The sequence below is a fragment of the Tenrec ecaudatus genome, chromosome 12 (genome assembly GCF_050624435.1).
Source record: "Tenrec ecaudatus isolate mTenEca1 chromosome 12, mTenEca1.hap1, whole genome shotgun sequence".
NCBI classification, from domain to species: domain Eukaryota; kingdom Metazoa; phylum Chordata; class Mammalia; order Afrosoricida; family Tenrecidae; genus Tenrec; species Tenrec ecaudatus.
In genome coordinates this window covers 49,852,179-49,879,519 of record NC_134541.1, presented here as the reverse complement: position 1 = coordinate 49,879,519, position 27,341 = coordinate 49,852,179, and the positions used below count along the sequence as shown (strand labels likewise).

The 27,341-nt window shown below is 41.8% G+C and overlaps 1 pseudogene; it reads left to right on the top strand.

Moving 5' to 3' along the window:
- Positions 1-8,243: 8,243 nt before the first annotated feature.
- Positions 8,244-27,341, top strand: part of LOC142422652 (TAR DNA-binding protein 43-like) — a 44,662-nt pseudogene continuing 25,564 nt past the window's right edge.

Below are 27,341 nucleotides of genomic sequence, written 5' to 3'. Positions count from 1 at the left end.
TATTCTCCCTCCCACACCTATTCAACTTGTGTATCTATACATGCATCTGCTCCTGGATCAATGCTATTGCAAGATTGTGTATATAACGGTATTTACCTATATCACCTTTAACTTTTGCACTTCTCCCAGTGTGTGATCCATAGCATTTTCATTGACTGATTTTCAAAATTACATCACCAGACCTTTCTTCCTTGTTCAGCTTAACCAATGAAACGAGTTCAACACAATAGCAACATACAAGTCTCCATTGACAGATAGATAATGGCGGCAACATGAGGTACATTCACTAGAAATCAAACATGAGTCTCCCTATTAGATGGCAACCACTAAACCATTGTCTCATGTCGGTGCCCCAAACCATTTAATCAATGTAAATAAAACCAAACCAAGCCAAGCCTATTTCTATCCAGTCAAATCTGACTCAGGGCAACCCTGTAGGAAAATGGTTCTCAACCTTCCTAACGCCATGACCCTTTCATGCAGTTCCTCATTATGTGGTGACCCCCCAACCATACAATTATTTTTGTTGCTCCTTCATCACTGTCATTTTGCTACTATTTTGAATCATGTGACCCCTGTGAAAGGGTTGTTCGACCGCCAAAGGGGTCGCGACCCAGAGGTGTAGAACAAAGTAGAAATGCCACACAGGACTCCCAAGGCTGAATCTTAAAACAGGCGATCCCACTCCCCCACCCCACTGAGTGAGTAGTGGGTTCAAACTGCTAAGCACACCACAAACCCGTGACATGCTGTTTTCATTTAGTTCCATTTATCAAATGTTTTCATAAAAACAAAAGACTGTGAGGTAAACACTGCTTGTTCCCATCTATGCTGAACATGAGAACCCTACCCAGGGGCTGAAGGAATCTGCACAAATGCCCCTGTAAGCTACTGGTCTGCAAATTTGCCACTGATGTATCCTGTGGCAAGAGTGAAATATCCAATAAGTAAGGTAAGTACGGGCTTACTTGTGCTTAGTTATTAATCCATACTGAACAATTTCATATCTGTGGTGAAAAACATGTGAAACTGCTCACCAGAGATTAGTGAGTAAACACAAGCCAGCCCATGCTTACCGTGCTTGCTGGGTGATCTATCCCTGTCAAGGATTATAGTTTTGAAAATAGGCTTTGGTTCTGTAAGATTACGTACATTGGGGTTGGGAAAGAGACAAAACTAGCCCAACCTAGAAGCAGAATCTTCTATGTGGAAAAGAAACAACAACTGTGAAACAATTCACTACACATTTTAGTAAATAAGCAAAAGGTAAGTTGTGCTTATTGGGTACTCTGTTCTGATCAGAAATTGTACATCCGAAATGAAGCTTTAATTCTGTAGGAATGTGCTGTTTGGTTGAAGGAGAGATTGAAGCAGAATTTTTGATATGGTGGAAACATGTGAAATTGTTCACTATAAATTAGTCCATAAGTATCTCTGCTGTTCCTGCTTATTGGTCACTTCCAAGGCAAGTGGTCATGAGAGGACTGCGCTGCCCACAAACCTAGACCTGACCCTGGAACAGCTGGGGAAAGCCCCTGAGCAAGTGGACATGTTCTTTCAGCCGATGCTTTGTCCCCTTTTCCTCTCCTCCCGCTCTCACAAATGCCAGACCAATCCACCTTACCTTCCTCTTTATAGCTTGCTATGTGGATTTCTTTAATAGTCTGAGGCCAGTATAAGTGCTTCCAGCACCACAGTGGATTCATCAAATCAATGCCAGAGATGTAACTACTGAATTTTTGTGCATGAAAGAAAACACTTCTTTAGGAATTGCTATGTCTTTCTGTTTCACAGAAAGTGCGGCACGGCCTCTCTGAAAGGAAGATTAATCTAGGTTTGTAGGTAGGTAATTCAGAGAAAATGGCACACTGCAAAGTGTTCAGGGGCTCCTTTGTGGCACCAATTTGAGCGCCATGTGTCAAGGGCGGGCAACCTTGGTGATCTGAGCAGAAGCAAACATGCACTCCCACTCAGTGCCACTCACTACATGTCCAGATGTTTCTTCTGCCCCCTCTCTCTTTCCCCTTCATCTGAAATGTACACCATTCCTAGAGGGGTCACACTTCAGTACCTGCTTTTCAAACTGGCAGATGAATACCTCAATGCCTGCACTTGATACCAGATAACCAGAATCCTTTGACATCGTGGTAAATAACTTAATTATATTAAAGCAAACCATGTATCTATAAATAGAGAGTAGTGTAGAAAGCAAAAATAAATATTATATGGGTAGCTGTGAGATTAGGTGATATTTTAGATTGTTCTTGATATGTTTTCCTATATTATGTGCATTGTAGATTCATGTGTATTTAAATTAATGTTTTCATTTTGGTAGGATATCCATTATATAACAAAATGCTTGCCATTTCAACTCTTTTTACCATGACATTAATTATGTTCACCACATTGTACATCCATCATCATTGTTTCCAAGGTTTTCATCAATCTTAAAAGAAACTCCCTTCCCTTTAAACAATACCGTAATTTCCCAATGTCCTCTCTTACTACACCTGGTGACTACTAATAATACTGCTACATGTATTATGCATCGGTCTAGTCTAGGTATTCTATATAAGTGGGAGCATACAGTATTTGTTCTTTAGTGTCTGGGTTATTTTACTCAGTATAGTGCTTTCAAGGTCCATCCATTTTATATGGTGTATCACGACTCGATGTCTGCATTATATTCTATTGCGTAGATATATGTTTCATCTATCCATTCACTCTGGATGGATCCTTAAGTTGTTTCCACTTTGGGGCTACTGTTAGTAATGCTGCAATGAACAAGTGTCTGCTTGATTGCCTGATTTCAATTCTTTTAAGTAGATACCTAGGAGTAGGCTTGATGAGTCATATGGTAATGGAATATTTACATATAATTCCTTTTTAAGGAATTGCCAGACTATTTTCTACAGCAGCTGCACCATTTAAAATTCCCACATTCTTCACATCTTCACCAGCACTTGCTATTTTCTATTTGTGTAATCATCATGTTAGTGGGTATGTTAGTCCAGATAGACTAGAGAAACCAATTCATAGATGCTCATATGTGTATAATCAAGTCCATAAATCTGATATTAGCCTATATGTCTGATACCAATCAATAAATTCCTCATCAGACTCCTAAAACACACGCAATGATGCTGGATGCAGGAAGATCACAAGCCAGTGGGTGAAAAGTCTTGTGGATCCAGTTGTGGCAAGGCATCTCAATACTGGCAGGGATCTCCATGTCGCTCCTTCAGTTCCAGGGACCTAGTGTAGCTCCATGTGTCTTGTCAGCAAGCATGTCTCACAGGGAGTGAGTGTGTGTCTGCCTCCTGTGAGTTATTTATCTCCTTAGCGCCTCCAAATGAGGTCATCAAGTTGCGACCTGATTGACAAGATAATCTCCACTCCTTTACTCTTAAATCTTAAATTGACAACAGATTATATAGCTCCCACAGTAGGGAATGACATCGTTCTGATTTACATTTCCTTCGTGACCAATGATGTTGAGCTTTTTTAAAAATATGCTTTTTGCCCATATGCAATTTTGAAAATGAAGTGCATATCTTTTGCCATTTTAGTGAGTTGTTTATCATTGTTCACATATATTCCTTTTATGGTTAAAAGTAGTAAAAATATTTCCATTGTGAGAAACACCTCTTATGGGACAAATTTTGGAGAATGCAAAATTCACATTGATGTGTAACATTAATCTTGACATGTCTTGGGAAGATAGAGATCAGAGTCGCCCATGCTCAAAATCCATATTCACTCTCCCCTGCCATTCAAGGTAGTTTGGTGAAAGTGTTTGAGAAGCAGTGCTTGATAATTAATAATTTAGTACATGATATTTGTGAATTAGTCAGAGTTCATCTCTTACTCTTCAGCATACACACATACATCAACACCACAAATGGCATCTAGAACGTCATGAGACTCTGGAGACTCAAAAGGAATGACAGTGGGAAGAGGAATTGAAGCTGCCTAAATAAACCTGGATTATTTCATGTGCTTTTTGGCCATTTACACTTAAAAAATGAAATTAATATCCTTTGTTCTTTTCTGATTAAGTTATTTATCTTTTTGTTAATATACGGAAGTGCAGCCATGCTCCTCAGAGGCAAGGATGGTGAGGCTCCATCATACCTATTTGGACATGTTGTCAGGAGAGACCAGTCCCTGGAGAAGGACATCATGCTACGTGATGAGGCAGCAAAACAGAGGAAGTCCTTTGGCAAGACGGACTGACACAGTGGTTACATTGATGGGCCTAAACATAAGAACAATTGTGAGGATGGCACAGGACCGGGCAGTGTTGAGTTCTGTTACACATAGGGTCTCCATGAGTGGGAACCTCCCCTGGAATAACCCTAAAACACTCTGAGATAGTTTATTGTGCCAGCCTGGCCGATAAACACAAGTGGGATTAATTGAAGGGTGGAGAGATAAATGGCTCGGTGAGCCTCACCTTTTTTGTCTCTCATTCTTTGATCATCAGACCAGTGTGCAGCTGCCTTGTTTGTTCTGTGCCTCAATTTGCAAGCTACACTACCTGTGGGACACCTAACCTGTGAACTGTGTCACTGCAATTTGAGGTCCCTTTAAGATTTGTCTCACCAGAGAATTAGAATGTACATCTCTGGAGCTGGGGACTGCTGGTTGGTGACCTGGCTGATGGCTGGTGACCTGCTTTGCTGTTTGCTGCCTGTGCTGGGATAGCCTATTTCTCTCTACAGAGGACTACCTGGTGGCCCTCAAGACTTGAAGGTCTACCAGTGTCTCACAACTCTCTCACGGGAGTGAGTTTCACTGAGCTATTTGTACTGCTTTATAATTTTAACTGTTCATTTCTTGGATTATATATCTATCTACCTGTATATAAGTTAACAGCTCATTTCTTGTGTTATATAGCTATCTGTCTTTATAAATAAATAAATAAACATACATATAATTATCAGCAATCTGGTTTTAGCTCTCTAGAAAACCCTGTTTAATACACACACTTAATCCAGTTTACTGTCTATATTGATTTATCTATCCTGGATTTCATATGAAGAAAATCATACAACCCTCCCCACCCCCACACAACAATAATTACAAAACAAAACTGAAGAACTTCAATCCGAGACTTAGAGAGCCCGACATCCGGCCTCTGGACAGTTACAGTCATGTGTGTCGCACAACAAGAAAGTGAATTTAAGATGGGTATTTTGAAATGGGCAAAAAGATTTTTGTTCAGAAGTATGCCCAGTGCTACACTGTGGGAAGTGGTGCAAACACAAGACTGGGCCCACCTGCATTCTTTGCTTGGGCGGAAGATTGGTCAAACCTCTGGATTCATGGACAAAAATGCCAGTAAGAGCAAAGTTTTCACCTGGGGAGGGAACACACTGATGGAGTCTTTGGAGAATCCCAAGAAGTATATCCCTGGAACAAAAATTATCTTTGCTGGCATTAAGAAGGGAAAAAAGGTAGATTTGATAGTTTCTCTGAAGAAAGCTACTGAGTAAATGTCTTGTGACTTTTTTTTGTTCACATGTACTATATTTAAATTGATCTCATACAACAGAAATCAAATGACTGATAGAATATTTTGGTCAGCAGTCTTAAGGTAAATTAAAGATTGGCTGTGATCAAATGACTGTGATCATACTTTTAAATTTTTACAAGAAATTTCTGTTTTCTCTACTTTTCCCCTAGGGTGTGATTGGAGTTTTGAGGCTAGGTTGGATTGGTATTGTTGAATTTTTCACAAAGATAGTGAATGCCATCTTATAACACAAAGATTTATTTTACATTGAGATTTATATCTGCTTATATGAATATATTTGAATACTGGGAAGTCTCTACACTGCCTCATGGAACAGAGTAAGACTCACAGATTTCAATTTGTATTCAAGAGCATGTTTAAAGGCAATGGTTGAAGAAAAGGTAGCAATGGCCACTTTATCTTTTTGTTCTTAGATGTGTTAATCTAATTAAAATTTCCTGTCTGAAATATTGTCTTTTTAAAAAATTTTTTCTTTACATTTTATTAGGGGTTCATACAACTCTTATCACAATTCATACATATACATACGTCAATTGTATAAAGCACATCCAAACATTCTTTGCCCTAATCATTTTCAAAGCACTTGCTCTCCACTTAAGCCCTTTGTATCAGGTCCTAATTTTTCCCCCTCCCTCCTTGGTCCCCCCTCCCTTATGAGCCCTTGATAATTTATAGATTGTTATTTTGTCATATTTTGCCCTGTCCAGAGTCTCCCTTCCCCCTCTTCTCTGCTATCCATCTCCCAGGGAGGAGGTCACATGTGGATCCTTGTAATCAGTTCCCCATTTCCAACCCACTCACCCTCCACTCTCCCAGCATCACCCCTCACACCCCTGGTCCTGAAGGTATCATCCACCCTGGATTCCCTGTGCCTCCAGCTCCCATATGCACCAGTGTACAACCTCTGTCCTGTCCAGTCCTGCAAGGTAGAATTCGGATCATGGTAGTTGGGGGGAGGAAGCATCCAGGATCTTGGGGAAAGCTGTGTTCTTCATCGGTACTACATCGCACCCTGACCCATCTCCTCTCCTAAACCCCTCTATGAGGGGATCTCCAGTGGCCGACAAATGGGCCTTGGGTCTCCACTCTGCACTTCCCCCTTCATTCACTATGGTATATATATATATACACACACACATATACATATATATATATATATATTTTGCATGATGCCTTATACCGGTCCCTTTGGCACCTCGTGATCGCACAGGCTGGTGTGCTTCTTCCATGTGGGCTTTTTTGCTTCTGAGCTAGATGGCCGCTTGTTCACCTTCAAGCCTTTAATACCGCAGACACTATCTCTTTTGATAGCCGGGCACCATCAGCTTTCTTCGCCACATTTGCTTATGCACCCGTTTGTCTTCGGCGATTGTATCATGGAGGTGTGCAGCCAATGATATGATTTTTTGTTCTTTGATGCCTGATAACTGATCCCTTTGGGACCACGTGATCACACAGGCTGGTGTGTTCTTCCATGTGGGCTTTGTTGCTTCTGAGCTAGATGGCCACTTGTTTATCTTCAAGCCTTTAAGACCCCAGACACTATCTCTTTTGATAGTTGGTCACCATCAGCTTTCTTCACCACATTTACTTGTTCACCCGCTTTGGCTTCAGCAGTTGTGTCGGGAGGGTGAGCATCGTAGAGTGCCAATTTAATAAAAGAAAGTGTTCATGTATTGAGGGAGTGCTTGAGTAGAGGCCCATGGTCCTTCCGCCACCTTAATACTAAACCTATAAATATGGACACATAGATCTATTTCACCATCCTCATTTATATATATTTGCATGTACATGTCTTTGTCTAGACCTCCATAAATGCTCCTTGACTCCTAGCTCTTTCCTCCATCTCCCTTGACTTTCCTCCTGCACCACTATCATGCTCCATCCCCACCGGGGCTACAGCTACACCTCTTCTCTACTCAACCTTACCCTTGATCATTCTCCACCAGGCTTGCCATTCCCCCCTCTCTACCATTTTGGGTCCCATGTTGTTCCCTTGTCCCTGTGTTTGTTAACACCACTTCCTTACCCCCCTACCTTCCTCCACCCTAAGTCCCCCCGTAACTGTCAATCCCATTGTTTTTCCTCCAGATAGTTCATCCAGCCTGTCCTATTCAGACAGACCTGTGGAGACACTAACATGCACGAAAACAAGAGAAATATTGTCTTCTAATTAACAAAAAGCATTTAGGTTTGGTTTGTGTTTGATATCAAATAAAGACTATTTACCACTTTTCCCATTTTATAGAGGATTGCTAAGGTCACATGCTTTTAAAAGTCAGCATGATGAGATAGAAAGTTGAACTTTGCATTTAAATTCTTAAGTTATAAATCATGATATGTCTTTCAAACAGCTACTAAAAAGCACATAAAATTGTTGAACTAGTATTTGTGATTGGTGCTTTTAGCAACATTAGAAAAAATAAGGTAGAGGAGATATCTTATTGGCACACATTTGTATATTATGTGATCATAAAGGTTAAGATAATTTTGAAAGAACAGATGAAAAAGAACTTCAATCCAAAATAAAGCAGGGAGTAATAAAAACTAGAATAACTTGAAAATAAGTCAAAAGGGAGGACAAATGATAAGGGGTTAAATTTGATTTTGTGAGCGTGAAGCGGTAGCTGGGGTGCTTTTGGGTCCCTCGCTGCTGATCTCCTTGCCAGGCTCGCTAGCAGTGGTGCAGCAGAAAACTTAAAGGATGCCTGAATATATTCGGGCAACCAAAGTTGAGAACAATAAGCCAATTGAAATACTGTCCGAAGATGATAGCACCGTGCTCCTGCTCACAGTGACAGCCCAGTTTCAGGGGTCCTGTGGCCTATGCTACAGGAAGCCAGTGTCTCAGTGTAAGACAAACGTCAGGCTGGTGGAAGCAATTCTACTCGTCCCCGGTGCCACCTGGGGAATCTGGTCTATGTTGTCAACTATCCCAAAGATAACAAAAGAAAATGGATGTAATGATGCTTCGTCAGCAGTGAAAGTGAAGAGAGCCTTCCAGAAAACACCTGATGTGGTAGTGTTGGGTCTCCCATGAAAATAACAGCAGGCTCTGAAGGAATACTTGAATACTTTTGGAGAAATCCTCATGGTGAACGTCAAAAATATTGAAACTGGTCATAGAAAATGATTTTTTGTTTTACGAAATATGAGACACAGGTGAAAGTCATTTCATAGTGATGACATATAAGGGGGTATCCCCCCCCCGACAAAAACAAACAAACAAAATGTAGTCCGCATTCTTCCCGCTAGGTGAGCATTGAGCAAATCACTCTGAGTTAGTGCACCCAATATCACCTGGGAAGGTTCTCTGGGGTTCACAGTTAATTTTTTTGTTTAAAAAAAAAAGAAAGCCACAGAAATGGTTGTGATGTTGAACCCAGTTTACAAGGACAACGCTATGAGAAAAACTCATGTATACACGTGGTTTTCTCATTTCAAACAAGGTGAAATGTTGATTGATGATAAACCTCCTTTATGGATGTCCATCAGCTTCCTGAATGGACGAAGATGCTGGCTCAGTGCATTGGAGTTTATTTCACCAACTCAGACTGCTAAACACGCTTTCTATTTAGAGGTTCTGAAAAGATAGCATAACAGTATGTGACAGAAAAGGCCTGGTTTGTGGCAGATGGAGGACTGGGTTTGCCACCACAACAATGCACTTGCCACTCAGCCATCTCAGTGTGCCAGTTTTGGCATAAAACAGCGTGCCTCTCTTACCCCACACACATTACTCACCTGACCTCCCTTGGGGCAACTTCTTGTTTCCAAGAATGCAGAAGGACATGAAGGACAGTGATTTGATGACATAGAAGAGGTGTAGAAAAACATGAGGAAGGTGCTGTCAGCTATCCAAACAGATGAGTTTGAAAAATGTACCCAAGAATAGAATTGCAGATTTGGCAAATGTATGAACTGTAATGGAGAGTACGTTGAAAGAGGTAAGGTGGTTTTGTAAAAAAAAAATTTAAATACATAGCTTTGAGAAAACAATTCCCTTTTTTAGGGGGGTGGAGTACCACCTTGTCTAATAGATGGACAATGGTGTGACTATAGGTGTTCTCATTCTAAGCAAAGCCCAGATGAGTTCTTGAGCAGAAAGGTATTCATGGGGCGTTGTTCGGAGGAGCTAGGTAACTGTTGATGCGTTGCAACAGTTCTTTTCCCACTCTGGAGAAGTAGTAGATGTCTTTATTACAAAACCCTTCCGATTTTGTCTTTGTTACATTTGCAGATGATCACGTTGCCCAGTCTCTTTGTGGAGAGGACTTGATCATTAAAAGAATCATTAGATAGAGATAGATAGATAGATAGATAGATAGATAGATAGATAGATAGATAGATAGATAGGCAGATAGATATCCAATGTTGATCCTAAGAACAATAGCAATAGACATAAAGGAGTGGAAGATCTGGAGGTAATCCAGGCGGCTTTGGGAATCAGGGTGGATTTGGTAATAGTCGAGGGGGTGGGACTGGCTTGGGAAGCAATCTAGGTAGCAGCATGAGGGGATGAACTTTGGGGCTTTGGGTGTTAATGCAGCCACGATGGCTGCAGCCCAAGCCACATTGCAGAGCAGCTGGGGGATGATGGGCATGCTAGCCAGTCAGCAGAGCCAGTCAGGCCCATCGGGTAACAACGAAAGCCAAGGCAACATGCAAAGGGAGTCAAATCAGGCCATTGGTTCTGGAAATAACTTTTACAGTGGCTCCAATTCCAGTGCAGCAATTGGTTGGGGATCAGCCTTAAAGTCAGGGTCAGACAATGGTTTTAGTGGAGGCCTTGGCTCAAGCATGTTTCTAAATCCTCTGGCTAGGGAATGTAGACAGTGGCTTCTGGTTGTTTGTTTTTTTGCTAGGTTTGTTGGTTGGCTGGTTAGTTGGCTTGTTGGTTGGCTGATTGATCGGTTGATTGAGACTGGTGGGAATTCAAATTTTTATAAACTCATGGTAAGTATATTGTAAGACAGATAAAAAATTCAAGATTGGTTTGTTCAATGCAGAGTATATTCCGCAGTTATTTTTGACATTTTTTAAAAAAAAAGAAGAGCTAAAGGAATTTTCTAATTTTATAACTTAGAAGCTTGAAATATTGAATGGTGAGCTATTGAGTGGTTGACACATTGAAAGTGAATTGTTTTTTGCCTTATTGGTAAACCAGCACACCACAAGTGATATCTGAAGGTTTCTCCTGTAATATGTTACCTGTGGACTTGGTCAAGTGGATTCGTTGTATGTTCAAAGTGGAACCCATTGGTTGGAACGCCTTTCTTTTCTCCTAGTTTTAATTTGAACCCCATCATATGCATTTTTCCTTGGGAGCATCTCCTTTTTGTAGGTTATTGTGTCACTGTGTTTGGTTCTTTTGTTTGTTTTTTTTTAACAATTGTCTCACAAACATTTTTTTAATTGTCTCCCCTCATATACAAAAAGCACAATAAGAAGCCTTCATTTCATCTCTGCAGTTCATCTCATTTGAAATGTTTGTGGAAGAGGCATTTCATTGAAAGCAGTGCTATAGCTAGTCTACCATAGGAATCCTTCTGTCTACATGCTTTCTCATTTAAGAATTTGTCATCACACTGCACAAGCTGCATCTATGACAGTGGGTTTCACGTTTTTGCCCACCTCTCTTTATTTCATGGCTTATCAATGCTATGAATTCAAAGCTGTGATATGGGGCGGGAAGCTGTTTGAAATTTGAAACCTGATATGGGACTGATGGTGGTGCTGAGGCGTAGTCGAGAAAAGGAGCGAACACGTGCAGAGACTTGGTGGTGCATAGTAGGTATTTTGTAACTTGGCAAGATGAGTCTTTCAATCCTGTGGCTTTGGTGAGAGTGTGTGCAGACAGCATGATAGCAAATAATGTACAAATGTTTTGTACTCAAATGACATCCACATCTGTTGGAAGACTTTAAGTGAGTAATGTTTCCGGATAACCCATATTAGTTGAATGTGTTAAATGAAATGATACTTGTATCTCTCCAACCACTTTGTCAACCGCTGTGAATGATGTGTCATATGTGTTCCCATCGATTACTGATCTGCAAGTGTGCTAATCCTCAGGGACTTCATTGCTTTGCTCCCCCCTTTTCTCTGTTGCACTCCCTTAGTGTTTCACCCCATTGTGGTGGGGTCAGATTGGGCATAATTCCCACACTGTGTCTCCAGTGTTGTCCTCAGTAGCTCTGTGAGTCAGTGAGGGATTTCATGTCTCATGGTGGAGGCGGCCATATGATCCTTCTGTGCATTGGCTGCTCCCATGTTCCACTCTCTCTGCTTCCCTCTTGATTTGCTTCTGTGTGCTCTGATCAGATGAGCCCCTCTCCCTAAGTTGTAGCTTCAGTGCTGTGCTGTGGAATGCATTCTTCTGGGTGTGTGTGTGTAGTGTCCATGAAGCTGGAATTGAGGCCAGGCCTGCAGACCTCTCTATTCATGCTGCTTCATGCTGGTATGTTGCATTCATGTTTTGGTGCACCAGGTTGAAGTCTGGTCCCTCTCTCTGTCGCCTGTGGAAATATAAACAGTACCGTCCCCTTGGGTGGGTTAGTGCCCTGTTCCCCCGCCACTCCTGTCTTTTCACCCCCTTTCTTTCTTTTCCCCTCCTTTTTAGTTGGCTGCCATGTGTATCCCTGGATTGGGTCTGGCCCCAGCCATAGTACATGGACCTCACCCCAGGAATGTTTGCATACAGCAGGTTTCCCTATGCCCCTTTTGCTTTTAAAGCTTACCTCAGTGGACTCATGCTGTTTTTGTCCTTCTGTGCTTGGCTTACTTCACTTCACATAATTTCCTCCAATTCTTTCCATGCGACTATGTGCTTCATGCGTTCATCACTGCTTTTTAGGGATCGGTAGTACTCCATTGTATGTATCTACCAGTTTTTAATCCATTTGTGAGTTGATGGAAATTTGGGTTGTTTCCAACTGCTTGCAATTGGGAACGGTGCCGCGATGAACACTGGAGCACAAATGTCTGGCCGTGGTTTGTTTCTTGTCTCTTCTGGGTATATGCCCGGTAGGGGATTGCTTGATCGTATAATAACTCAATTTCCATCTGTTTTATTTATCGCCAAAACAATTTCCATAATAGCTGCATATACCTATAGGTCCACCAGCAGTGGAATTGAGTTCCTATCTCACCACAGCCCCTCCAACACTTGTTACTTTCTGATTTTTTGAATTGGACTAACTTTGAGGGTGTTAGGTGGTATCTGATACTTGTTTTAATTTACATTTCTCTTATGGCTAAGGATCGGAAACATTTTCTCATGTGTTTATTGACCATTCGGATTTCTGCCCTTGCGAAATTTCTGTTCAGGTCCTTTGCCCACCTCCTCAGTGGGCAATTACTTTTTTTTCTTATACTAAGCTAGCAGAGTACTGTAGATTTTAGTAATAAGGCCTTTGTCTGATTTGTCATTGCTAAAGATGTTTTCCCATTGGTGGGCTCTCTTATTACTTTCTTGGAGAATCATTTCGATGTACACAGGTTTTTTGTCTTAAGTATATCACATCTGTCCATTTTTGCCTCCTCTATGTTTGTGTCCTTCCCTATTTCTGATAGTCTGTGTATTACCTGTGCCAAAGTTCTAAGGTTTGTCCCAATTCCCTCATGAATGGCCCTAATGTTGTGGGGTTTTACATTAAGGTCTCTGATACACCGGGAGTTTATTCTTGTGCATAGAGTTAGATCAGGGTCTTGCTTCATTTCTAGATATCGATTTTTTCCAGCATCACTTGTTGAAGGGGGCATCTGCTTCCCATTTGATATTTTGGGGGCCCTTATCAAAGATCAGTTGTCTGTATACTGATGATTTTATTTCTGGGTTTTCAGTTCTTTCCCATTGGTCTGATTATCTATCATTATACCAGTACCACACTGCTTTCACCACTGTGGCTGGATAATAGATGCTAAAGTCAGGTAGAGCAAGCCCTCCCATTGTGTCCTTCTTCTTAAGGAGTTCTCTGCTAATTCTGGGCTTCTTCCCTCTCCATATGAAGTTGACAACCAGTTTTTCCAATTCTTTCAAGAAAGATGATGGTATTTATATTGGGATACCATTAAATTTATATAGTGCCTTGGGAAGAACAGACATCTTTACTATATTGAGTCTTCCAAACCACAAGCATGGGCTATTCTTCCGTTTGTTGAGGTCACTCTTGTTTTCTTATAATAGTGTTCTGTAATTTTCCTCATACAAATGTTTCTATTTTTAGTTAGGTATATCCCTAGGTACTTCAATTTGTGCTTGGCTATTGTGAAGGGTATTGCCCTTTTGATCCCCTCTTGCGTGGTCTCGCCTGATGTGTTTAGCAGTCTGATAGACTTCTACTTGTTGGTCATGTATCCTGCCACTCTACCATATTCCTCAATCACTTACAGCACTCCCCTGGTGGAGCTTTAGGGATTTTCCATATATAAAATCATATCTGCAAATAACAATAGTTTCACCTCTTCCTTCCACAAATACCTTGGATGAATTTTCTTGCCTTATGTTGTTAGCTAAGACATCCAGTATGATTTTACATAAGTGTTGGGGCAAGGGGCATCTTTGTCTGGTTCCCTTTTTCAGTGTGACTTTTTTCATCTTTTCTCCGTTGAATCCCATGTTGCCTGTTGGTTTTCACATATAGCTTGTATTAGATTGAGAAATTTTCCTTCCATTCCTATCTTCTGGAGTGTCTTAAACAGGATTGGGTGTTGGATGTTGTCGAATGCTTTTTCTGCTTCTACTGATATTATCATGTGGCTCTGTCAGATCTCTCTCTCTTTTTCTGTTAGGTATCTCTTGGGGAGAGATATATCTCGGTCCTTGACTCTGCACGAGGAAGAATTCACTCCAAAGCCTGGTTTGTGATCCAAGTGAGTTTTATGAAAGGTAAAAGCAGTCTCAGGTTTACACAGGCACCTCACGTGGAGGCCTGAGGCCACAGGAGATGCTGCACAACCTCTGAGGAGCAGCTGGAGAAGCAGAAGGGCCACAAGTCTCTGGATTTTGGTTTTTCAGGTCCTCCACTGGGAAGTGTGGTTGACAATCCTGGTTAACCCCATTGGCTGAATTGAATTCACCTGGCCCAGATGGGCCAATCCAGGTGCAATGCCCACCTAGGTGTACCACCCCTTCCTGGCCAGAGGTTCAATCCTCTGAGCATGTGCAATGGATGCCCCAGTCCCTATGCTAGCTACCTAACATTTCTGTCCTGAAGTGATATGGACTCAAATCTTTGGCGTACAGGGCGATGACATTTCTAGCTACTTTCTGCTGACAAAAAAGGCAAAGTGGGGCTTTGGGTTCATACCCTCCCTACTCTGTTGGAGGGGTTGTCCACTCAGGGCCCAGGATGGATATGGTTGAGGTGGTCCAAAGCTGGTACACTGGTTCCGAGACCTTGGGAAACTGAGAATTTCTGGAAAATAAGAGAAACAAACAGTTGCACAGTTTAGGTGAGAGGTGGCAGTGAACCACCCCCCAATAGCTCTCGGGGGTGCTCGTCTGTATGCTCTGCTTCTGAGGAGTCTGGGTGCAACAGCCTCCATGGCTTCACCTGTGAATGGTGCCCAGGGTCCAGGGAAAGTGAGGACAGGATAGGCAGCCCCGTATCAGGAGGACATCCACTGACCTGGCTGCCACATGGGTTACCTGAGGCTCCAGACCTGCTACAACTCTCCTGATGCTTCGTTGGCCAGGCAGGGCCAATCTTCAATGAGAAGCTGCTCACTGGCCTCGGGGCACCCTCCCTCTTGGCTATCTGCCATAGGACAAGGGATACCCCAGTGGCCAGCTTGCCAGTGGCCGTAGCATGGCCCTTGGGTGGGCCCACTCTGACGAGGGCAGTTCTGTGCCCAGTAGCCCAGCTCCAGACACACATAGCATCTGGCACCCCGGTCATAGGTCTGGGGAACCTGGGAGGCAGTCGACGGGCAATTCGCAAGTGCAGACAGCATTTGGGCATGCATGATTTCCTTCCTCCTCTCCTTTTCCTTGGCCTGAACCTCCTGTTCCTGCTCCCATTATCTGGCCATGATTCTATTGTGGCCAAATAGAGTTTTGTCCAGCCTCTGTGGATCAAATCTATCCCAATTACACAGGATACATCTGAGAGGGCAATTCCTGGGTCTCGACCTGGTAAGTTCCATCTAGAAAACACAAAACAAGGAGGTTAGCAAGAGCTTGATGCCTCAAGGCCAATGACCGCAGCTTCAGCGCACACCTTGAAGGTGCCGCCAATCTGAGCTCAGGCAGTCAACATTAGGTCCAACCATTCTCTAGACCACAAGCTAGGAGGGCCACTGTTTGGTATTGCCCCATGGCCTTCAAAGACACCTACTGGCAGGAGCAGACTCTCAAATCTCTGAAAGGGAGGGCTGTCTGTCCAGCAGCTCAGGGAACCTTTAGGGGAATTGGAATTTCTGGCTGGAACATCATGGTGGCAAAGCTGTAGTAAGAGCTGTCCCCAAAAGTGATGGAAGCTGTACCACTGAGAAGCGAAAGTTAACAGTCACTCGGGCTAGGCTTCTGAATGCCTTTGGCTGGGACCTGGGCAACAGAAAACCAGCCTGTAGCAAAAGAACAAACCGACGCTGGGACAGCACGAAAGCAACTTGTTTGGAAACCAGGAGAAAGCTAAAGGGAATGGAGGGGGAGAGGGAAACATTCGGCTCTGGGACTAGGTGGGGGCTAACTCCCGGGCCCAAGCAACCAGCTACCTAGGCACTGCCCACCCCCAACGTGTGTGGAGTGGAGGGCACCATCTTGCCCAGGGTCATGCACTCCGTTGGCCCACAGCCAAAATGGCGGGCACCCAGTAGCGCCATCTTGCCAGGGAATGGAGAGTCATGTGGTGGGAAAATGGTGGCCGTAGCTTGCAGCGAGGGCGGGGGAGAGGGCACCAGAGCCAGAGTCCTGCAGAAACCAACAGGGTTTACATGGGCGCACCCAGCCATCTAGCTGGCCGGAACACAAAGCATACCACTGAGACTCAAAAAAGCTTCAGGAATCTAAATTCTCCAACCCTGAAGGCAACAACCCCTCCCAGCAATCAAGACTGGGCAAGGCATGCAAGGTCCCGGGAAGGCAAACACAGCAAGGTAGACGGAAAATCCCGTATACCAGTAAGAATAAATGAAAAAACAGACACACGAGGATGGGGTCGCAGCAGTACATTACGAGTGTCCCTGTGAATCCGTTCCGGAGACCATCTCCCTCTGTGGTGGTGTTTTGGCGGGAAGAGTTCAGCCTGGCTTCCTTTCCAGATTATATCAGAGTCATGGAATGAATTATGTTAGATCTCTCTCTGGGGAGCGATATAACTTGGTCCTTGGCTCTGCGCGAGGAAGAATTCACTCCAAAGCCTGGTTTGTGATCCAAGTGAGTTTTATGAAAGGTAAAAGCAGCCTCGGGTTTACACAGGCACCTCAGGGCCCTTCACACCCTCGCGTGGAGTCCTGAGGCCAGAGGAGACTGCTGCACGACCTCTGAGGAGCAGCTGGAGAAGCAGAAGGGCCACAAGGCTCGGGATTTTGGTTTTTCAGGTCCTCCATTGGGAGGTGTGGTCGATGATCCTGGTTGACCCCATTGGCTGAATTGAATTCTTCTGGCCCAGATGGACCAATCCAGATGCAATGCCCACATGAGTGTACCACCCCTTCCTGGCCAGAATCTCGATCCTCTGAGCATGTGCAATGGATGCCCCAGTCCCTACACTAGCTACCTAACACTTCTTGTAATTTTTCATGTCACTGTGCTAAATAATACTAATGGTCTTTCATATGCTGAATCATCCCTACATTCCTGGTATGAATCCCACTTGGTCATGGTGAATTATTTGTTTTATATGCTTTTGTATTCTAATGGTCAGTATTTTATAAAGGATTTTTGCATCGATGTTCATTAGGGATCTTGGTCTGTAGTTCTCATTTCTTGTGGGATCCTTGCCCGGTTTTGGTATCAGAGTTATACTAGCTTCATAGAAAGAGTTTGGGAGTTTGTCATCTTTTTCTATGCTCTGGAGAGTTTATGTAGGATTGGTGTCAGTTCTACCCTGAATGCTTGGTAGAATTCTCCTGTGAAGCCTTTTGGCCTGGGGGATTTTTTGTTGGTTATACCTTAATAACCTTGTCTATTTAGTCTATTGCTGTGGACCTGTTGAGATTCTTGGCATCCATCTGGAAGTCTAGAGAGAGATTGTTTTTTCCAAGTATTTGTCCATGTCTTCCAAGTTGTTTAATTCATTGGAGTACAGGCCTTCGTAGTACTGTGTAATGATCCGTTTGATTTCATTAGGGTCCGTTGTAATGTCCTGTTTCATCCCTCCTCCTTGCTATTGAAATTTGTTTCTTCCCTTCTTTGGTTAGGTTTGTTATGGTCTGTCAGTTCTGTTAATCCCTTGAAATAACCAACTTTTAGCTGCATTAATTTTTCCCATAGTTTTCTTGATTTCCTTCTCATGTATCTCAGCCCTGATTTTTATTATTTCTTTCCTTTTGATATTAATAGGATTGTCCTGTTGACTCTGCTCTAATAGCTGTAAGTTTTGTAGCCGCATATCAATCATAAGTCTCTCTTCCTTTTTCATGTGTGCAAGTATTACTATGAAACTTCCTCTGATAACTGCCTTTGCTGTGTCCCAAAGTTTTTGGTACATCACATTCTCATTGGTTTCTAGAAACTTCCTAATTTCATCTCTGATCTTGGCCAGAACCCATTCCTTTTGCAATAGAGAGTTATTCATCCTCCAATTATTTGCCCCTGTTTTATTAATAGTCCTTTTGTTTATTTCAAGCCTTGTGGCATAGTGGTCAGAGAAGGAAGTCTGTATGTACTCTATATGCTTGAATTTACACAGATTCGACTTGTGTCCCAGCATGTGGTCTATGTTCAAGTATGTGTCATGTGGGCTTGAGAAGAATGTGATTTCTTTTTAATTTGGGTGGAAAGCTCTGAAAATATCTGTTAGGTCAAGTTGTCTAATTGTAATGTTTAGATCTGTAGCCTCCTTGTTAAGCTTCTTTCCCTGTGATCTATCTTTCTCAAAGAGTGATGTATTAAAGTTGCCTACTAAAATTGCTGTGATTTCTTTTTTCAATCTTTTGGCGTGTTTGATTATTGTATTTTGTGGGTACCTCTTTGTGCACATATATATATTTATTATGCTCACTGATTATTGGTCGACTGTTTCCTTGAGCATTATATAGTACTCCTCCTTATCTCTAGTTATGGCTTGTACCTTGAGATCATTTTCCCCCCCGAGATTAGGATTGCAACCCGTGCTTTTAGTCAACTGCCATTTGTTTGCTAAAGGCAGCAGATTGATAGGTTGTGTTTTCTCAGCAAGCCTGCTTGCCTCTGTCTCTTAATGCCCGAGTTCAGCCCATTAATATTTAGAGTTATTACATCCATCTGTGGACTCAGTGATGTCATCTGAATCTTTTGTGTTGGGTGTTTTCCTATCCCCCTTTCTAATTAGTGGGTTGTGCAAGTGTGTTTGATTGGTTCAGTCTTGCCTTCTTTCCACTGTTGAGCCAGTGCTATCTTGGGGGATGTTTTCTCTTTGTTGACCTTTGAGTGGAGTTGTTCTATGTGGCAGTCTCTTATTTGTGCTCAGTGAGTGTTGTTTTGCAGCCCATACTGGGTCACCAAGGATCTTTTTTAGAGCTGCATTTCTTTTAACATATTCTTTGAGTTTTTCCTTGTCCAGGAAGACTCTTATTTCTCCATCTATTTCGATAGATGATTTGGCTGGATAGAGTATACTTGGACTTGTGTTATTTCCTTCATTTTTTGGAATATGTTACCCCACTCTTTCCTCTTCTTCATCGTGTCCACTGATAGGTCTAAGTATATTCTTATTTGGGAGCTTTTATTGGTGACTGATTTTTTTTTTTTTTTGCCTTGCTGCTCTTCTGATTATCTCCTTTCCCTCAAAGTTGGATAGTTTAACTACTATGTGCCTTGATGACTCCTTCTTAGGATTTAGTCTAGCTGGTGTCCTCTCTGCTTCCTGAATGGTTGCCAGACTCTCATTCATTAAGTTGGGGAAGTTTTCTTCCAGAAATTCCCATGCTAATTTTCAGTTAACGTCTTTGTTGTATTTTGTTCTGGTAATCCAATTATTCTGATATTGTTCCTCTTCATGGCAACAGACATTGTTCTTAGATTTTCTTCAGCTTCTTTGGTTAACACATTGCAGATGGGTCCCCAGTTTACTAGTGTTTCACACACCATTTGTTACCGACGGGTCATGAAATAACTCGTGATTTCTACATGATATCTTCAGATGCCAACTGCTTGGATATTTTTTAACTACTTCATCTACTTAGGTGTTTAAATCAGTAATGAGTGTATCAAACTCGACTGTTCTTTTTGTTATTTAGCATTTCAGTGCATTTTGGTTAAATCAAATAGTTACTATTTTCATCTTCAATTTATGCCTACTTTTAGAGATGGCCTCATTCAGAAAATGGAAGGAAATGAACGAATCTGAAATACTTTTGGAAGTTTTTGACAATGATTATTCAGATGTTCCTGGTGACAATGAAGATATGGATGACTGTGTGAATGTTTGATGGTTCTGAGGACGCTTCCAGTGACAGTGACATTATTAGTCCTGTAAAGAAGCATAAAGTGGCAGTGCTTTCAAGTGATTCTGACACTAACGATGAAGGTGATTCTGTTCTTGTGAATGATTCATTTTGTAATAATGTTACTAACGATTGGTATGAAATTGACATTCCACCACATTTGAAAATGTTTGAAGGTAATCCTGGGGTTATTACATTTCCAACTCAATGTGACTCTGCTGCCTCTGTGACTAGCCGGATGTTTGATGATGACTTGTTTGAATTGTTTTGCAAGGAGTTGTGCACTTATCATGATCAAATCTCAGTGAAATGTGAAACATCACCTAAATCGCTCAAGTCATCTCCCATTACACAAAAAGACATGCAGAAATTCTTAGTCATAATTCTTCTAATGGGACAAACAAGAAAAGATACCTGGAAATATTATTGGTCTACAGATCCTCTAATAGCTACCTCAATATTTTCGCAGACTATGAGTCATAATAGATTTGATCGTGCAGATCAGTACCTCTCGTAGTATTCTACTCTAAGGAAAACAATTAAGTGGACAAAAAAAGGTCATCATTTATCTCACAAACTGTGGACTTTTCAATTGTTATAGAATTTACAATTCCCTGAATCTAGAGAAAAACATGAAGTACAAACAGTTTCTCCTTTCATTGTCAAAATACTGGATTACTGATGATGAAAATGAAGGCTCTCTGGGACCAGAGACAGATATGTCCAGCCCAACCCCTAGTAGAGCAGGGAGAGCACCATGTAAAGATCCACCAGGAAGGCTGTCAGGTGACATGAAGCAGCATGAACCTGCGTTCATTTCAAGCAATGGAAAAAGGAAATTTCCTACCAGAGCCTGTAAAGTTTGTGCTGCTCATGGAAAAAGAAGTGAAATCAGGCATTTGAAAATTTTGTAAGGTACCACTTCACAGAGAAAAATGTTATACAAAGTACCATACATTAAAAAAGTACTAGGAACCTTTGTTTATATATAGGTCCTATGCTAACTACAATATATGAAATAATTGTAACTGTTTAGGATAAGGTCTCCACAACTAATCAAACCAAAGGACTAGGAGATCAGTTTTGCACAGTGTTTCAGGGATAATATTTGCACACTCTCTCTGTTTCTCAATGTAGATGTATAGTTTAGTTGTAGAGTATAGTAAAAATAGTACATTGTATTACAAAGGACATATCAACAAATGAACGCTGGGGAACAAAGGATGTATTTTTGGTTTGATATACTGTATTTATTTTTACTGTTTTTCAAAGTAAGATGGATTATGTTGATTATTTTTATAAGAAGATTATATTTCATAAAGGTAATGATGTTCCACATACATTGCAAAATATTGTTTCATAATGTGCGATGTTTTATATTAAAAAACAAAGTTATAAATAAATATGATAAAAAGTTGATGATATGTAAATTAATTTATGGTTTAATGCGAAAAAAATTAACAGCCAAAAAAATACACGGCCACTTGAGTAAGTTGGTGAAAAAAAATACCCAGTCTTTTATGTGTTAACTTGTTTGACTGTCTTCCTCATTTGTTGAAGTCTGTCTTGTTGTCCTTGAGGTCACTGGTACAGTTCTCTGTTTCTTCTAGTCTGTTAGTGATGTCTGTTAACTTTATATTTGATTTTGTACCTCGTCTCTTATCCCTGTATTTCCCTTTGGTGCTTGTCCATTATCTCCTGTATTTCCCTTTGGTGTGTGGCCTTTAACTCCTCTATCATTTCATCCTTTTTTTTTTTGTATTGCTTCCTTCATATCCTGTGTGACTCCAGGCAGCATTCCGGTATTTATTTCTGTGGTAGATCAATGTCTGCTTCTTCTATGCATGTCATTAGATTCAGGACTTCTTCTGACATTGCCTTTTGTTTCTCCTGTTCTTTTTCATTGAGATTGTTGGGACTGGTTGCTGTTTGCATGTCATTTTAGAGGAGTCTGGGGCCATTGTCCAGAGAGTTGAAGATCACTGGGCTCTCATTTTGGAAAACATGTAGGAATGCTTCTTCAAACTGCTTGCAACTAACTGCACTAGGGGGGTCAGGTTACCACTTTATCCTCCTGTTTCACTCTTTCCTTAACCAGTCAGTATTTTGTTATTTGGAGGGCAAGTTGGATGGCCCTTTCAGGGTATGCTGGTTGGGTAGTTGCAGGTCCACTAGGATGGCACTATGCTGTATGATCTCACAGGAAAGCCATGGTGGTATGACCCATGGTAGCTTGGAGTGCCTCAGAGGTTGTGTGGGGTGCCTGTTACAACCAGAGTGCCGTGGAGGGCAGGTGAGGGTGTCGCTTCAGTGCAGAGCACTGTGGGTGGTGGGCAGAATTTCCCTAGTTGGTAAGATTGCCATGGAGGTCAGGTGATGCTTTCCTGCAGCAGTGTAGTGTTGCAGAGGGCTGACAGGGTGCCTTAGGTCACGAGTAACACTATGGAAGGTGGGAGGAAGTTCCTCTGGGAAGGGGAGCACTCAGCCATGTGGAACACCATGTTAGGTGGGCAGAGGGTTCCCCCAGCTGAGTGGAGCACCACAAAGGGCAGGCAGAAGTTCCCCCAGCTGCTTAAGGGCCTTGTAGGGGAGGCAGGAGTTTCACCATAAGCTAAGAGGGAGGCAAGAGTTCTACCAGCCATATACAGGGTGGTGGAAGGCTAGTATGAGATCCCCCAGCCATTTGGAGGGCGGAAGAAGGTGGGAAGAATTTCTCCAGCTGCTTGGAGGCACATGGAGGGCAGGTGGGAATTCCCCCAGCCAGTTGGAGGGTGACAGAAGATGGGCAGTTTTCCAACTGCTTGGAGTGTGGTGAGGGAGGTGGGCAGGAGTCCCCCCAGCTGAGTGGAGGGCAGGCAGAGTTGTCCTATGTCAGTGGTTCTCAACCTCCTAGAGGCATGGCCCTTTAATTCAGTTCCTCATGTTGTGGTGATCCCCTACCATAAAATTATTTATGTTGTTACTTCATAACTATAATTTTGCCACTGTTATGAATTAGGTGACCCCTGTGAAAGGGTCATTCAACCCCCAAAGGGGTCGTGACCCACAGGTTGAGAACTGCTGCCGTAGGTGGAGGGGAGTGCACTGGACGCCAGCAGTGCCAAGTGAAAGGAAAGGGGCTTGGGGGAAGGGTGTGGACAGAAAATGCTGAGCCAGTCATGACTGGTAAGAAAGACAGAAGAGCGGAAAAAGGTAAGGAAATAGATGAGTCCTGACCGCCTGCCTGTGGGGCTAGAGGGATTTAAACCCTGCTAAAAGGTGGCGGCAGCTGTGGCTGTGTTAGAGTAAAGCCCTTGGGCTGGCCAAACAACCCTGGCGAAGGCTGCAGGTGTGGTGGGGCTAAACTAAGCCCCAGGTGGCCGCTGTGGTGGTAAGCCAAAGCCCATAGCACTTCAAAACCTCATGGATCTGAGTCTACTTATCTTTATGATGCTCCTCCTATGACCTGGAGAGTGGAGTTTCCCTCTCAATGGCTCTCCTGTGCTGATTTCCATGGAATCCCTCTGGTGTGTGTTACTTGGTTGCCATCTCGCCGAACTCCCACTTTCCAATACACTCTAATAGCAAGGCTATTCCCATCGCTGGTTTGGGAATTATATAATTTCATGTCAACTTGAAGATAGGTAAAAGTGTAGGGGTGGAATTTAGCCTATAAATCAGGTCACAGCCTGATGACCTCACTTGGAAGTGCAACCGAGATATGTCGCTATCTGGAGGCCAGCCTCTTTCTCTCTCTCAGTCCTCACCTTCCTGCTGGCTGACCCTGATTGCTGCCAGGCTCTGCGATTTTGCCAGTGCCATTGGATCCACACCTGTGTTATTCCTGCATTCTACATCATTGCTTGTGACTTCATGAATATGAAGAAGGATTTATTGACTAGGATTGGACTTATGGACTTGCGTTGGACTAGGCTGGATGTTTTCTTGATGTATAATTACTTTTTGATAAAAAGATCTTTCTTACATATATTTGAGTATCACTTCATTTTTTTCTCTAGTCAAACTGGCCTAACCCACCTGATCAGTGGTCAGAGGGGATTCTCCAGAGTCATGAAGTGATCACTGAAGATATTGGTACTATAGCAAAGAATGGTGAATAAATCAGATGGTTCCTGGCTATCAAAAAGAATAGCTTATTGGGTCTTAAAGACTTGTCTTAAAGCAAGCAGTCATCTAAGTGAGGTGACAACTAAGTAAGTACACATGGAAGAAGTATATCAGCCTATGTGATCCAAAGATTATAAAAAATAAAATCCAAGAGTAGAGAAGGGAATGGTATTAGAGTTTAAATTATGAGCACTCGGTTTGCAGAGGCTATGATGACAGTGAAAGGCCAAAATCCATTGACAACATCCTCAAGAGCATCTTTCAAACAGTAATAGTCAGAAGTTGTAGGTAAGCATTCTGGCTTCCTGGCTTCTCATCTGGATAACTTTGAGGCACATTCCACACTGTCTTCCAGAGTTCCTCAATGGGATTGAACTTTGACAGCTTATAGTTGTAATTTGTTGATGATACATTCTATTACACTGGGCAACAAACATTTTGGTGCCTCAAATGTTAGGTTACTGCCTATATTTGACTTGCTGACTCCAAAAATGCCACCAGTGTTCTCCTCTTAGCTCATGTTCTTGAGATACAGAATATGTGCCATACCCCACTCTGCTATGCTCACCCCTGAAAAATCAGGATATTTTAATGTAGCATTAGCTTGCCTGAGAGAGAGGAAGTGCACACTGGCTTTATTTAGGTTGTGTTATACTAAATACCTAAGTCAAGTTTTACTTCACCTGGTTTCTTTTGATCCAAATATATATTTGAACAGTACACATTGCATAAACTTGGAATTTTCCCCAAGTATCACTTGACCTTTATTAGGAATTGAATAATAGGCAGTTCCAATTTGTTATCTTAAAAGTGACCAGAAATAAGGATCACTGAACAATAAATAAAGAGCCCTGATGGTGTATTGAGTTATGTGTTTGACTGCTAACCACAAGTTCAGCTATTTGAGCTTACCAGCCACTCTGTAAGAAAAAGACAAAACTTTCTGCTCCCATAAAAATCTACAGCCTCGGAAAACCACGGGAGAAGCTCCACTCTGTCCTATAAGGTAGCTATGAGTTGTAATGAACTGGTACAGAGTTTGGTACAATAGAGATTCAAATGCTCAGGAAAAAAAATGGGTCTGTCAGAGTTCAAACTCCTTTATTAATATTAAAATATTCGAGTCTCATTATAAGATGGCACAACTTCTTCACATGTGCACAGAAACTCTTAAAAGGAAAGTTAGAATTTTTCTTATAAAGAAGCTTAGAGTCAACCTCACCTCCGAAACATTTAACATGAATTATCCAGTGACTTCTCTATATTAAAATGTGTTCTAAAACATTTACTACATAACTGGAAGGTGAGACGTTTAGATCTTCAAAATATTTATGAAAATTTTTACAAAGTCTTAAATTTTCAACACTCTAAATTGTCCTCACACTTTCTATATACGTGCTTTTCAAATTTGCTCCCCACTCTTCTCAAGCTGTGTTCTGGCTTTGCTGTATCCATCTTGTGCTCTCTGTATATAATTCATAGTCTTTCAAACCAAAAAGAAAAATCTGCTGCCATCTAATTGATTCTAACTCATAATGACCCTGTGACAGAGAAGAACTTCCCTTTGGACTTTCTGAACCTTTATGTCATTTAAAGGTTGCAAAGTAGCTGGTGGGTTCAAACCACTGACCTTATCATTGGCAGCTCAAGGTGTAAACAATGTGTAACCACCATGGGTCCATCCATATACAGCTTCTCTTGGAAGTCCCTTATTACCTAAATCTTTTTCAAATATTTCTGACCTTTTATTTTTGCTTTGTCTTAACATTTGTCAGTCTGAATTCTTCTCATATTTAAAACTAGGATGATATATTAATAAATTAGTATAACTTAATAGCTAAAGATACAGTGGAACACCATATTTAAAAAACTAGAGCTGATGTGCTCTATCCAATGAAGTTTTCTGAATCAGAGTGTGATAGGGAGGCTTGTCGTACCAACCTGGCCAATGAACATATGTGAGACTGGTTGAAAGGTGGAGAGAGAAATAGCTCAGCTAGCCTCGCCTCTCTCTCTCTTGCTCATCGATCACTGGACCAGTGTGCAGCTGCCTTGCTTGTTCTGTGCCTCCATTTGCAAGCTACACTACCTGTGGGACACCTAACCCATGGACTGTGTCGCTATACCTTGAGGTTCCTTCAAGTCTTGCTTTGTCACGCTACTGGAAGGTACACCTCTTGAGCTGGGGACTGTCAGACCCTGTCATCTGGCTGAATGTTGGTGACCTGCTTGCTGCTTGCTGCCTGTGGCTGGATAGTCTGAATTCCTCTACAGAGGACTACCTGGCGGCCCTCAAGACTTGAAGGACTGCCAGTGTACTAGCTGTCTCACGGAAGTGAGTTTCACTGAGCCATTTGTACTGCTTCATAGATTAACTAACTGTTTACTTCTTGTGTTATCTATCTATATAAATATATATAAAATTATTAGTATCCCGACTTTTTTTCTCCAGAGAACCCTAACACACAGAGCCCTCAAAAACCCCAGGAACAGATCTAAAAAACAAGATACCAAGGGGGAAATTTTTCCCCCCTGTTGGGCTATGTTATTGGTTTTCTTGCTTCTATCTTGCTTCCTCACTTCCATAGTAATGATTTCTAGGATAAAGTGCTTTCTTTTTTTTTAATTTAATTTTTTATTAAAAATCATTTTATTGGGGGCTCTTACAGATCTTATAACATCAATTGTATCGAGCATATTTGTACATATGTTGCCATCATTATTTTCTAGACATTTATTTTCTTTTTTTCATTTTTTAAAATTTTATTTTTTAAGATCATTTTATTGGGGGCTCTTGCAACAATCTGTACATCAATTTTATTAACCATATTTTTACATATGTTGCCATCATTGTTTTCTAAACATTGTTTATTCTTTCTTTTTCCTGGTTTATTTATTTATTTATGAAACATTTTATTAGGAACTCATACAACTCTTATCACAATCCATACATATATCAATTGTGTGAAGCACATGTGTACATTCTTTGTCCTCATCAATTTCAAAGCATTTGATCTCTACGTAAGCCCTTTGCATTAGGTCCTCTTTTTTCCCCTTCCTCCCCCTCACCCCTCCCTCATGAGCCCTTGATAATTTATAAATT